The following is a 13612-nucleotide window of genomic DNA, read 5'->3' as shown; positions in this document are numbered from 1 at the left end:
AGAGTTAGGCAGAGCTAGGAAGCCAGCAGTCCTGATGGAAGGTGCTAAGGACCTGGGGTTCCAGCGCAAGTGGTATTTTGAATTGAAGTTGGCTCCCCCACCCAGGACTGGGCATAGAGTGGTCTACAGCAGGCTTCCCAGGATTTTCAGACAAGAATGCAGCGAGTGAGACTGACAAGGACACACGGGGGAATCCAGGCAAACACTGAAAACCCTGGGAGCACCGGTGGACAGTCTTCTCCAGCAACCACCAGACAAAGTGACCACAGTGAGCCGATCTCATTGTGTAGTTAACTGCTTATATGATGGTCAACAAGTCATCTCTAGGAACCTCTGTCTCTTAGTCTAGAAAATCAGAGATCTAGGAGCTTGGGGTTGGCAGATGCAAGCTAGTATATGGAGAATGTATAAACAGCAAGGTCCTACTTGTAGAGCATGGGGAACTACATTCTATATCCTGTCCGAGCAAAAAAGAGAGATTATGCCAATATTCACACTGTCAAGAGTAATAACCCTTTACTTCTTTTCATTAACATTTATTCTATAACATTTTTAATAACATTAATGTTATTTTATTAACATTAATAACTGCTACTATTTTATTAGCATTTAATAACGACCATAGCAACATGCAGAAAAAACATTCAAGAAAGGTCCATAAAGGTTATCAAGCAATCGTATCAGCCCATAATAAATCCATCTGATAGATTAAAAAAAATACTGCCATAAAGCAAAATGGAAAAGAATATAAAAAGGAATGTATACATATGTATAACTGAATCACTTTGCTGTACAGAAGAAATAACACAACATTGTAAGTCAACTATAGTACAATAAACAAAGAGATGAGGCTACATTATTTTTAACAGCTCTTCCAGCCCTGACATTCCACATTTCTCACCCTAACTTGGAGCCCTGGAGCCCTTTCATTTCTTTATTTGCCACTTTCCCGCTCCCCCTCCCCGATCTCTCTGCTGAAGACTAGGAGGGGAGGGATGAGGGGAGGGGAGGGATGAGCGGAGAGGAGGGAGGTTCAAGAGGGAGGTGATATATGCATAATTATGGCTGATTTGTAACCTTGTACGGCAGAAACCAACACATTGTAAAGCAATTATCCTCAAGTTAAAAAAAGAAAAAAAGATGAAGAGGCATGGAGAGCAGGAACTCTGTGTAAATGTGCTACGTGCTATATGCAAATTTATGGTAATAAACGCTGTAGGATGGTTCATCCCTACAGGCCATTATCTCACACCTGCTGATGAGCCAGTCCATGTGCAAACATGGCCGTGAAGAAATAGGAAATCTTTCATGAAGCTCAGTCCAGTGAGAGAGGCAGCACCCTTCACAACAATTGGAAGATCTATTCCTAGTGCTATGAGAGAGGGATAAAAATGCTCCAGAGGGAATGGGAAAGGCCTCAGAGAGATACACAAGGAATCAGGGAAGAAATGTATAATCGAGGTCTCATCCACGGGTGTGGTTGGGACAAGAGGAAGGGACAGTGGAGGCAGAAGGAACAAGGGTAGCAAAGGGGTCCTGAAGTCCTGGTAACGTTCGTGGAGCGATGAATCTGGGGGAGGGCTGTTGCAGGACAAGAAGGGCTCAAGATTGGGAAGGCAAGCTGGGAGAGAGCTGAGAGGCTTGAACACCAAGCTGGGGAGAAGAAACTGTTCTCAGATGACAGTGAGGTCGGCTCGGGCTGCCTGCACACCTGAAGGAACCTGCTCACCACCCTGCCCTTCGGCCTCCCATACTTGACCAGATCCCAGCTGTCACATCATGTTCCATCCACAGGATGGAATGAGCCCAGCTTCCCGGCCCTGCACCCAGGTGTCCTCAACACTACAGATGGCCCAGTCCAATCAGAACATCAACCAGCACACACTTGTCTTCTTACATGAAACTCTAGAAGGTCAGAGAAAGTGACTCTCCCAACTTCTCCTCTATGGGGAGGGACTCTGAGCCCATAGCCCCTCTCAGGGGAGTTACTGGCTGGGAGTGAAGAGGTAACCGTGCCCAGTGGAGGCTGCAGACTCGAGTCGGGCTGGGCCTGGACTTGGCATCCTGACCTGTCCATTGTGACTCATCACCCATCAAGGACAGGGCACTGAGGCCAGCCTGAGGCTCCCCGGCCCCGCCCCCTAGTGATCGTTCCCTGCTGAACTGGCTCCTGCCCAGCCCTGGAGGAAGAACAGGGATGGGGTTGCCAGTCAGCGTCTCCTGGGGAGGCCTCTCCCACATGCGCTGAGCAGTTATCTCTAAGAGTGATTAGGAAATAAAACAGCTCCCTTCCCCATTAGCTGTACACAGGCCCATTTGGGGCCTGAGACACCCCAGATCTAGGAAGGTGGGGCTCAGCTGACAGCTCGGTTAGAGCAGATGGTGCCCCCGCCCTGCACCTTCTCCTTCTGCCTTGTGTTGTTTCTGGCAGCAGAGTAAGGTAGGGTAGGGGGTGGGGGAGGCTTGAGGTCGAACTTGTTGAAAGTGCAAGGGGGAGAAAATTGTTCTCATCTGAATAAACAGAGTCAGCTGTTGCCAGAAGGTGAAACCTGCCCGGAGTGTACACCCCTCCCAAGGCAGTGTGGATCTGGGCTGACAGGGATGCTGGGACGTGGGCCAGCGCTATTCGGGCAACTCTGGAGATACTGCAAGTGGATGGAATGCCCCCAAGAGAGGTGAGAGGGCAGGGGTGGGGACTGGTGGGTGCGGGGAGAAGGTCTTGGCCTTGGTGCTGTGGGGGTTCAGTCTGTGTCAGCGGAGGGGGGGTGGGGTGGTGGCGCAGGGGGCAGCTGCCACAATGGAATCCAGTTAGTTCACAGCAGGCATCTGGGACCCCCCAGCCTTGTGTATGGGGTCTCCACAAGCTATATCTCCGGGATTTCTGGGAAGAAGCCAGTGTAGTAAGTGGTGCTCTGGGTGCTCCCTGGTGAAGTAACCTCCTGAGAATATACCCCAACTGCTTAGAAGGCACTCAACCCTGCCCAGCAGCCTGCCTGCCCCAGACACTCAGAAAATTTTCCACCCTGAGAGCTACAGCAAGTGGGCTCTGGCAAAGTAAGCAGAAGGCCAAAGGTGAAGGGAAGGATGGGGAGGGATGGCAAGGGAGTGAAGGAAGAAGGAAAGAAGCCATGTCATATTCTAGGAAAAATGCTAGAACTCGTCCAGAGATGAGTCCTGGTCCCTTCATCTTTGAAACTAACCCAACTGATGGCTTCAGGCAAGATGTTACTCTCAAGTCCAAGCTCCCTTTTCAGTACAGAGCTGGCTTGGATTGTGCTATCTCAACTAACATGTGATGAAAACCAAAAAGCAGGACTAATGCCCTTTCCTCTGAACATCCCACTCTGTCCAGGTCATGAAAGACGGGATCATCCTGACCCTAGTCCCTGGCATCTGCTTCAGGGATTGCGAGAAAAGTCTTCTCCTTCTAAGACCTGAAGATGCTGTCACACCTGATAAGCAGGGTGAGCCAGATCATACAGAACTTGATCTTTCTGCTCTGGTCGGAGAAAAACGTGAAAAGGAATTAAGATTCAGACAGCAGTGTTTCTGTTTCAAAGGGACTACTGCTGCTAAGTCGCTTCAGTCGTGTCTGACTTTGCGACCCCACGGACTGCAGCCCACCAGGTTTCTCCGTCCATGGGATTCTCCAGGCAAGAACACTGGATTGGGTTGCCATCTCCTTCTCCAATGCGTGAAAGTGGAAGTGAAAGTGAAGTCGCTCAGTTGTGTCCAACTCTTAGGGACCCCGTGGGCTGCAGCCTACCAGGCTCCTCCATCCATGGGATTTTCCGGGCAACAGTACTGGAGTGGGGTGCCATTGCAGAGAAAGCCAAACAGGCAGGCTGTCAACCAACAGCAGTAGAAGCATCATTGCACTGAAGCGTCTTCAAGGAAGAAAGGGCCACCTGATACAGTGATGTTCGCCCTGCTTATCCCAGCAGGGCCGGCTCTATGCCATAATCGCAGCTCCCCATGTTCTTCTGGGTTTGACACTTTCCAAGGCTTAGCACACATTTGACTTTTCTCCATCCTCACCGCCCCCGAGTAAGGAGGTGGGAGCAGTGTCTCCACGCAGATGAGAATGCCAAGGCTTGCAGGTTAAGGGATGTCCCTGGCGTCCTGTACACCTGTGCTCCTCTCCCATGAGGCTCGTCTTCGGGGGCCAGTAGAGGATAGGGAGAAGAAGAGGAGGAAGTAGTGACAGTGCCAAGGACCAGGGAAAGAAGCCTTGGGTTCTGTTTCAGGGTGCATTTTTACATCTCCGTTTCTTAGTTTCTCTGCCTGCTCCCCCCAGCTCTTCTGCATACATCAGGAATATCAATGCTTCCTGGCCAGGATGTAACAAAAGCTACAGACTAACAGAAAATATCCTAGAACGGTGAGAAGGGATCTAAACTAAAGCCCAGAGAGGTAAAGCGACTGGCCTAAGATCACACAGCTGGCTAGCAACAGAGCCCAGTCTGCTATTCCAGACTGCAGCCATACTGGATGAGCTAGAATGCCTGGCCAATGGCAATGACCCAAGAAGCACCTGGGAAGTTCTGAATGCAAGCAGTCCCTCTGTGCACTTCCCCGAATGTCTGAGGTTGCACCCCCAGGCCCATATGCTCTACATCAAAGCTGGAGGCTGAGCCAACAAGCCTTCCTCTCGTATGGAATGACTCTGATACTCACTTCCGAGGCTCCATTTCCAAGCGGAAACCTGCTGCCAATCCAAACAGAACAAGCTAATCAGAAAGCTTTGGGTTTCATCCCCCTTGCTTACAGGCTACACTCTGGAGGTCTGAGCCCCTACAACATAACTATAGGGCTGGTGCCGGTTAGAGCGTACCCCAGCTGCAAGGGGGAACTCTCTGAACTGTAGAGGATCTCCCCACCCCTCTGGCCATCCCGCGTTCCTTCCTTCACTCAGTAATCATGGACTTGGGTCCTCTCTTCACCAGGCTTTGTGTGAGGAGCAAGATCCACAAATGCAGGTGAGACAGAAAACCACCTTCAAAGAATCTTCCTTCTATCTGGGAAGCAAGTCCCATCTACATTTTCTGGGCAAATTCTCTGAGTCCAGCGGAATCAGCCTCAGAAATACAAAACCCAAAGCAATGGTATTCCAGCCCAGAAGGTCAAAGTGACCTGGCATCTCCAACTCGGTGACCTGAGGCTGTGAAAGTATTAAGGACGGGGAATTTGTCCACTTATCTGAGGGAGAATTTATGGAGCAGGCAGGTCTCAAACAGATCCTAGAAGAGAAAGAAGATTTGGGTAGATGGAGCCTGGACCGTATGGAGCAAGAGAGGGACGAGGAAACTAGCACGTGGGCGCTCACCGTGCTCTCCTGTCGTCAGCTGTATGAGTCACCTCCACCCGTGTGAAGTCACCATCGCTGCTCTCGTTTCACAGATGAGAAAACTGAGGCTCAAAAGGATTAAGTGATCTGTGCATGACCACAGTTCTGTCCGAGGCCTGTGTGACTCCAGAGCTCATACTCTTTTCACTGCGCTGGGCCCAGGGAGGAGCTGAGAGGAGGCTGCAGTGCCGATTACCAAAAAAAACCACAAAAGAAAAAAGCAAAAGATAGCTTAGTTACAGAAGACGCAGAAAGGTTTTCAGTTTAAAGCAGTCATTTGTTCACAGTATTTTTAGTTCACAGTATATTTCTGTAAAGCTGTGTTTGTTTTATCATCATCCTTACCATCCACACCATCCTCCCCACATCCTCACCATCCTCACCATCATCCTTACCATCATCACCATCCTCCCCTCTTACCATCACCAATCTTTCTGATGAGGTTTTATAACGAATGATAACCACATGCTAGATACTGAGCTAAGTTATGGTTCTATCTAATTCTTCCGATAATGAGTTTAATTGCATATTATAGATGAGAAAACTGAGGCATGGGGGAAAACTCACCCAAATCACACATCTGTTAAGTAGCAGAGCTGAGGCACCAGCCCAGGCAGCCTGCCTTCAGATCCTATGGTCCTAAGCACACCGCTCATCCTTTGAGATTCTACCTAACAGGAAGATGGAGGTGACGTCGAGGCTGTCACAGACACAGGACACAAGGCAAAATGTACAAGTTGGGGACCTCCCTGGTAGAACCACACATAAAGAACCTGCCTGCCAATGCAGGGGGATCACAGGTTCGATCCATGGTCTGGGAAGATCCCACATGCTTCGGAGCAACTAATCCTGTCGTCCATCACAACTACCGAGCCTGCTCGCCCTAAAGCCTGTGGTGCACAAGAGAAGACACTGCAGTGAGAAAGAAGCTCTCGTGATACAACACAGAGGAGCCACTGCTTGCCGCAACTCGGGAAAGCCCACACACGGCAACCAAGACCTCGCACAGCCAAGAATAAAAATTTTTTAAATTTAAAAAAATGTACCAGTAGGAAAGCCATTGACTTGACCGGCCCCATAGGGTCCTGGAGTGGCCCTTGTGGAGGCAGAGGACGGCCCACACAGGGATGTCAATCTGAGGGACTTTTTGGAGAGAATAGGTTTCAGGAGCTGCAGGAGGATGAAGGACAAGGGGACTTAGGCCCGGCAGGGCCTGTGGGCAGCCAAGGGACAGGATGTACAGCCTCAAGGCCACGGCTCTTGCAGACTCAGCCCTGTACCCCAAAGGCACCTCAAGGCACATCCACACCTCCCCAGCACCCCAAAGGCAGCTGTGACCCTACAGGGCTGCTCTGTCCCCACCACGTGATGGATGCCAGACGCTGTATCCTTCCTGGGAGGAAACACATCTCGGAGCCTGGCCTCCTATCATAGGACATGCCGCTGCTTCTCTAGGCTGTGAGCGGAGCCCCACAGACCTTGTCCCCCTCCACCTCAGCCATTCCCATCTCCTCGGTCCTCTGTAAATCATCAACCCCATGGAGCCAAGTTCTGCTTCCCACTTTTTAAGTCTGAGGGCATTTATTCCTGCTGATAAACTGGATTTAGACAGCTTCACAAACCCCCGACTGTGGCCAAAATTATGAAGGTGAACTATTCCTGGAGCCCCATCCTGTCGAGGAGAAGAATGTACAGTACAGACACAAACTGGCACTTTTCCCACCCATTTCTGTCCAAGGGAGAATTACTTCTGTCAGGGACTGGAGCAGGGCTTGGGGGTTGGCTGAAGTCATAAATCAGGATTATTACATCGGTGCTTCCCACCAAACTCCCAGAAAAGGAAGGCAGCCCTGCAGGCCTCTGTCACAGCCTGCAGCTTCACCAAAACAAATAAAGCCCTGGGACCAAACCCCACTGCCATCCCCGCCAGCACACAGCCAGACGGAGACCATGAAAACAGCCCTGCTCCTCACCAATTCTGCAAAATGCAGGGGGATGGCTAGGGTCCCACAGCCCTTTGTACAAATCGGGGGTGGGAAGGGGGTAGGAAGGGGGTGGGTGACCCTGGGAAGGACCAGGGTCATGGTCCAGAGTCCAGGCCACCCAACAGTATCTGTCGTCTCTCTCTTCCTTCCTTCCTCTTTTCCTTTCTTCCTTCCTTCCCTCCTTCCTTCATGTATTCCTTTCCTTTCTTTCTTTCCTTCTTCTTTTTTGTAGGATTCTACTGAATCTCACTGTGTGCTCTGGGTCCAACACCAGGAAACGGTGCTCGTCGGTGGGATGTAAATAAAGACCGAGAAACAACAGCGATGGGTTTCGTGGGGACAGGAGGGGAGCGTGGCTGTCAATGCCTTCCGCTGCTCAGAGCTGCACGCAGACCCCTGGCAAGGCTGGGCCATGGGGTGGGGTCTGCCTGATGCCATTCCGAGGCCCACAGGGTTAGAGAGAAGCAAACGGAGGGGCAGGGCTCTGACTCCCAGGCCCGCACACCCCAGAGGCCATGCACACTCGGGGAGCATCCCCTCTCAACACCACTCCTCTGCCCTGCAGCCTCCTCACACACGGGGAAGCCCTCATGGCTGACCGAGGGCAGACGGAGGGACCAGACAGGACCCAGGGCCTCCTAAGTCGTGTGTGTGCTCCTTGGCAGCCCCTCCATGCCCATTTTAGTGAGTGCCACCAGCTCCCAAAGCAAGATGCAGGCAGGTCCACCTAACCGTGAGCGGGTGTCAGACGAGGGGAGGGCAAGAGGGGCCCGCAGAGCAGAGCACGGACCTTGTAACCAGGCAACATGCAGTCCCATCCCTCCCCAAGTACCAGCCGTGTGGCCTCGAGCAAGGCACCCGCTCTGCCTTAGAGCCAGTCTCCTTGGCTGTGGAAAGGGGACAGGATGCCCCCAGCAGGGTTGACAGGTGCTGCCCTCGCTGCTCCTAGAGTCCGGATGGGAAAACCAGCCCCGTCCCCAGCCCTCAGCTGGGCTACTCTGCAACTTCTTGACCTTCGGAGCATTTGATTTTTTTAACTTTATTTTATATTAGAATATAGTTGATTAACAATATTGTGATAGTTTCAGGTGTACAGCAAAGTGATTCAGTTATACACGTATATATATACATATACGTGTATATTTGCATCAATTTTTTTTCAAGTTCTTTTTCCGCTTAGGTTACTACAGAATATTGAGCAGAGTTCCCTGTTCCCTGTGCTCTACAGTAGGTCCTTGTTATCCATTCTAAATATAGCAGAGTGTACATGTCAACTTGACTTCACTTCCTCCTTGTAAGACTTGGGTGTTGTCACTTTCCAAAACCTTTTTTAAGTCCTAAAAAGCTAACGAACTCCAGACTCGGCCTGGCAATCCCAGCTGAGCCCCTGGTTCCCCACTCCTGCCCCACCTCCTCTGGCCTCTTAGATGCCTTCAGCATCGCTGCCCTCCTCCCCACACCCCTGCACACGGGCCGGGCCTTCCCTCTGAGAACACTGCCCCTGCCAGTCCTGAGAAGATGGGATGGGAAAAGATGCTGTCATCTGCCTCACAGAGATTGTTCCAATAGAAAAAGTAACACGTTAATGTATGCAAATGGTATTAAATTCTGAGTACAAGAATGTATCACAGAAAATGCATTCAGTCCGCTGTGTTTTGTAATGACTTTCTGGATGGCTCATACGTTCAGTGTACCCTTCTTGCTATAGGATCCATTTCACAGTTACTGAAAATGCTTTCACAGTTCATCTCCCAGTCCAGGCCTTCACCCTACTTCCATAGAAATTACTATTAGTTTTTGTGTACCCTTCTGGAAATTTCCTCTTCCTTCATAAACACACCTGCTCAATCGTTACACAAATGAAAATATATTGTACACTCCATTCTTTACCATGCTTTACGTCTTACTTAACATTACTTAACAAACATTTTGGAGATCATGTTCATAACACATGGGGAGCTACCTTATTCTTTTTTAATCAATTTTATCTGCGTATAGTTGCTTTACAATGCGGTGTCAGTTTCTGCTGTACAGCACGGTGAATCAGCAACACGTGACATGTATCTCCTCCCTTTTGGATTTCCTTCCCATTCAGGTCACCACAGAGCACTGAGTAGAGCTCCCTGTGCTGTACGCTAGGTTCTCATGAGTTATCTACTTCATACATGGTGTATATATGTCAGTCCCAATCTCCCAATTCCTCCCACCCTTCCGTCCCACCTTGGTGTCCAAACATTTGTTCTCTATGTTTGTGTCTCTTTCTGCTTTGCAAATAAGATCATCCGTACCATTTTTTCTAGATTCCACATGTATTATTTTTGATGGCTGCACAGAATTCCAAGACCTGCATGTCCTGTAATTCACAGTCCGGTCTCAGGGATGAACGCCTGGGATGTCTTCCGCCTTTTGCTACAATTAACATGGTGATAGTGGACCACTTGTTCACGTCCATCTGCCCACATGTGTCAGTGTGTTTGCAGCATAAATTCCTAGAATTTTGAAAGCTGAGAGTGTCAGGTTGCTTCCCAGTATGTTACACACACTCACGATCCATTTATGCTCTCGGCAGTGGGCTGCAGCTTGTTTCCCCACGCGACCAACATTTGCTACCATGACATTGTGCACCAAAGCAATGCATGCAAAAGTCTTAGAAACTGTGATGCTCCGTGGAGATCCAAAATGGCACTCCACTTGCCACCTCTTCTGAGAAGCTGTTCGTGATTCCTCCTTCTCCAGGGTGATGGCCTCCCTCCCCTGACACCACACAGTAACATGTCTGCTCCTTCTTCTCAGTTCTGCCTCCTACAGCAAATTTACAGTCTGGCACAAAATAAAAATTTGCAAGGTTCAATTTGGATCCTACCCACCCAAGTTTCTCAGCTTCTGGCTGAGGCTGGCAGCGCTGGGCAGGGGTGAGTCTGGGAGTATCTAAAGACGTCCTTTCAGCTCCCGGCAGCCTCTCTGATGGCAGGGGGAGGCCAGGTGGTGACAGTGCTTGACAGTACTGCCCAGAGCAGTACAGCCAGGGCCGGTCTTCCTGGGATGCTTGGGGACCACGTCAGACAGACCAGAAGTGTCCACAGCCCTCCAGTCACAGCCCCCACCTCCCACTGCCCTGACTGTGGGGTTCCCCAGCTTGGGGATCTGCTCCTGCAGGAGTCAAGTCACCCAGAAGAAGAAGAGAAAACTGAGAGCCCACAACCTGGGGGCACAAGTGTGCGTCACAGACGCTGCTGGCTGGACAACCTTCCCGTCACTCGGCTTCTCTTCCTCTGCCCTCCACTCTCTGACTCCTCACAGGTTCCTCCCTGTTCCTCGCTGTCTGTCCACACTCTCTACAGCATCACTTCCTGTCTTTGTGTTTTTTTCCTTTTTTCTCTTTCTCCCACTGCCCCCCTCTTTGTCTCCCTGCTACTCCATCATTTTCTGACTTTCTGAGCTTTGGGAATAACTGTGTTCTAGAGCCAAGGCGAGGCCTTGTGAACGCTCACGTGGGAAATGTCAGCTCAGCCTCTTGCTGAGGGGTTGACATTTACTAAGAGGGCAGCTGGGATGCTGGGACTCAGAGCAGCCTGCGAGCATCTCTTCCCGGTACCGTCCCATCCTCCCCAGCCTCCTACTCTCCCTGCACATGGAGATGTATAAATCCCCTCCTCCTTTTTTCCCAGACCCTCAGCCACATCTTTACCTCCATACCCTGCTCCCAGTGCTTTAACTCCAGTTCCAGAGCATGGTGGATCAGAAAGGGTGGCGATGGTAAAGCACTGTAGACTTGCCCAGGGAGAGAAAGCTCTATCTCAGCATGTTGGATGTGTCGAAACCAGAGGGCAGAAGGAAGCTGAGTTGTTCGGGAGGACCGAGCATGAGATGGGGAGAGAAGTGGGGAGCAGCTGAGGGTTGATCTAGGTGAACTTTTAACCTTTGAGAAGCTCACTACCTGAGTTTCCATGTCAGGAAGTTGCAAGCCCCACAGCTTGCTACCATGAGCTCTGTCAGCTGTCAGAGACCTTAGGCTCAGATTCCCTGTGGTCCTCAGTTAAAATGTCCCTAAAGGACAGACCACTTCTCCATTAGAAATTTCCCTTCCTGTCCCCTTTCTCCAAAATACCTCTCCTTTTTCTGGCCAAGCCAGCTCTCTCTGTTTCTGTTAAATGCCCAGTGAGCATGGAGCTTGAAAGGGGTGATGCTCTGTGTTTCTTTCTCCATTATTCTCTTTTTCCTGTTACTGCACATTCAGATCCATTATCTCATTTTTCTTGAGAAACTGATAGCTCAATTTGAAGGTGAGGGGGTTCCAACCCTGAAATTAGGACAATCCCTTGGAGATGGAGCTAGAAAGTTTACAGCCAAGACAAAGGCCAGCCAGACCTGCTGAGATGGGCAGTGGGCAGCCGGAGTGGGTCAGGGATTCTGAAAGAAAGAGGAAGACCACAAAAAGCAAACTACCAGATCTGTGTGGCCATCGGGTTTCTGCTTGGATTGCTCTGTACAGATGGCCTGAGACTCCAAAGGAAACTTCCAAAAAGGAGTCCCTTGGCCTTTGCTCACTGGACAATAAATCCTTCAGCACCCTCCCTCCCGTGACTCCCTGGTCTGCTCTATAATGCAGAGCCCCCTGAAGCAGCATTTACTGTTGGGATGAGAGGAAAAGAAGCATCTGGCAGGGAGGAGCTCATTTCCTCTGCACGGTCAGGCTGCTTCCTTGACACAGACCAGGATGCAGGGTGGTACCTGGCAACCAAACTTCAGCAAGCTGTACTTTCTCACGGTGACACTATGTGAGGCTAACCTCCCAACCCCGGGTACACCTGGGATAGTGGTCCATAGTTATATCCTTCTTAGTCAGCAGTTTCCGTTGGACTTACCTGGTGGCTCAGATGGTAAAGCATCTGCCTACAATGTGGGAGACTTGGGTTCAGTCCCTGGGTCAGGAAGATCTCCTGGAGAAGGAAATGGCAACCCACTCCAGTATTCTTGCCTGGAAAATCCCGTGGACAGAGGAGCCTAGTAGGCTACAGTCCATGGGGTCGCAAAGAGTGGGACACGACTGAGAGACTCCACTTTCTGTTGGTTTCACTGGGATCTTGAGAGCCCCTTGGAAATCACAGATGTCTCTGTTTTGATGGAGACAGACCCAGAATTCAAACAAAATTTGCATGCTAAGTCTCCAGTCATTGTCTGACTCTTTGCGACCCCATGGACTGTAACCCGCCAGGCTGCTCTGTCCATGGGATTTCCCAGGCAAGAATACTGGAGTGGGTTGCCATTTCCTCCTCCAGAGGATCATCCCAACTCAGGGATCGAACCCACATATCCTGCACTGGCAGGCAGATTCTTTACCACTAGTGCCACCTGGGAAGTCCTTTCCAGAGCATTACTTGTAGGATATTATTTAAAAAAAAAAAAAAAAGAAAGAAAATAAAACTTTGAAATAACCAATCAATTTGTACTCAGATTTTAGAAAGAATATAAATAAAGCAATTTATCTCCAGTCTGTCTACCCAGGAAAAATTCTCAAATTAAAATATAGCCTGCTGCTGCTGCTTCTGCTAAGTCGCTTCAGTGGTGTCCGACTCTGTGCCACCCTGTGGACTGCAGCCCACCAGGTTCCGCCATCCCTGGGATTCTCCAGGCAAGAATACTGGAGTGGATTGCCATTTCCTTCTCCAATGCATGAAAGTGAAAAGTGAAAGTGAAGTCGCTCAGTCGTGTCCGACTCTTAGCGATCCCATGGACTGCGGCCTACGAGGCTCCTCCGTCCATGGGTTTTTCCAGGCAAGAGTACTGGAGTGTGTCACCATTGCCTTCTCCAAAAATATAGCCTAGCATACAACAAATTAAATTACAGCACAGACCAAATATAGAAATCTGCCAATATATTAATAGCATGGAGGACTCAGGATACAGGCCAAGCCAAGGGTGTACCCTCTGTTAGATCCTCTGGAATAGGGACTTCCCTGGTGATCCAGTGGTAACGACTTTCCCTTTCAATGTAGGGGGTGCAGGTTTGATCCCTGCTTGGGAAGCTAAGATTCCACATTTCATGGCAAAAAAAAAAAAAAAAAATCCGAAACATAAAAGAGGAACAACATTATAACAAATTCAATTTAAAAAAATTTTTTAATGTCCCACATTAAAAAAAAATAATACCTCTAGAATTTTGAAGGTGGTGCTAACTCAGCCTCAGAGTCTAGAGATCTTAAGGACACCGTCGGAAATTCCTCGGTGGTCCAGTGATTAGAACTTGGCACTCTCACTTCCGTAGCCCTAGGTTTGATAC

General features: G+C 49.8%; 1 long non-coding RNA gene across 2 annotated transcripts; it reads left to right on the top strand.

Annotated features, from left to right (window-relative positions):
* The first annotated feature begins 1513 nt into the window (after positions 1-1513).
* Positions 1514-8021, top strand: LOC132344198 (uncharacterized). Of its 2 annotated transcripts, XR_009493352.1 has the most exons (4): positions 1514-2440; positions 2524-2675; positions 3353-3464; positions 7565-8021. It is a non-coding gene; the product is annotated as an uncharacterized lncRNA (long non-coding RNA). The 2 variants fall into 2 exon arrangements; XR_009493351.1 differs by having other exon boundaries at positions 1514-2675.
* Positions 8022-13612: the final 5591 nt, after the last annotated feature.

The sequence above is a fragment of the Bos taurus genome, chromosome 29, assembly GCF_002263795.3.
Source record: "Bos taurus isolate L1 Dominette 01449 registration number 42190680 breed Hereford chromosome 29, ARS-UCD2.0, whole genome shotgun sequence".
NCBI lineage: Eukaryota > Metazoa > Chordata > Mammalia > Artiodactyla > Bovidae > Bos > Bos taurus.
The sequence above is the reverse complement of the archived record's forward strand: the minus strand, read 5'-3'. Positions and strand labels throughout refer to the sequence as shown.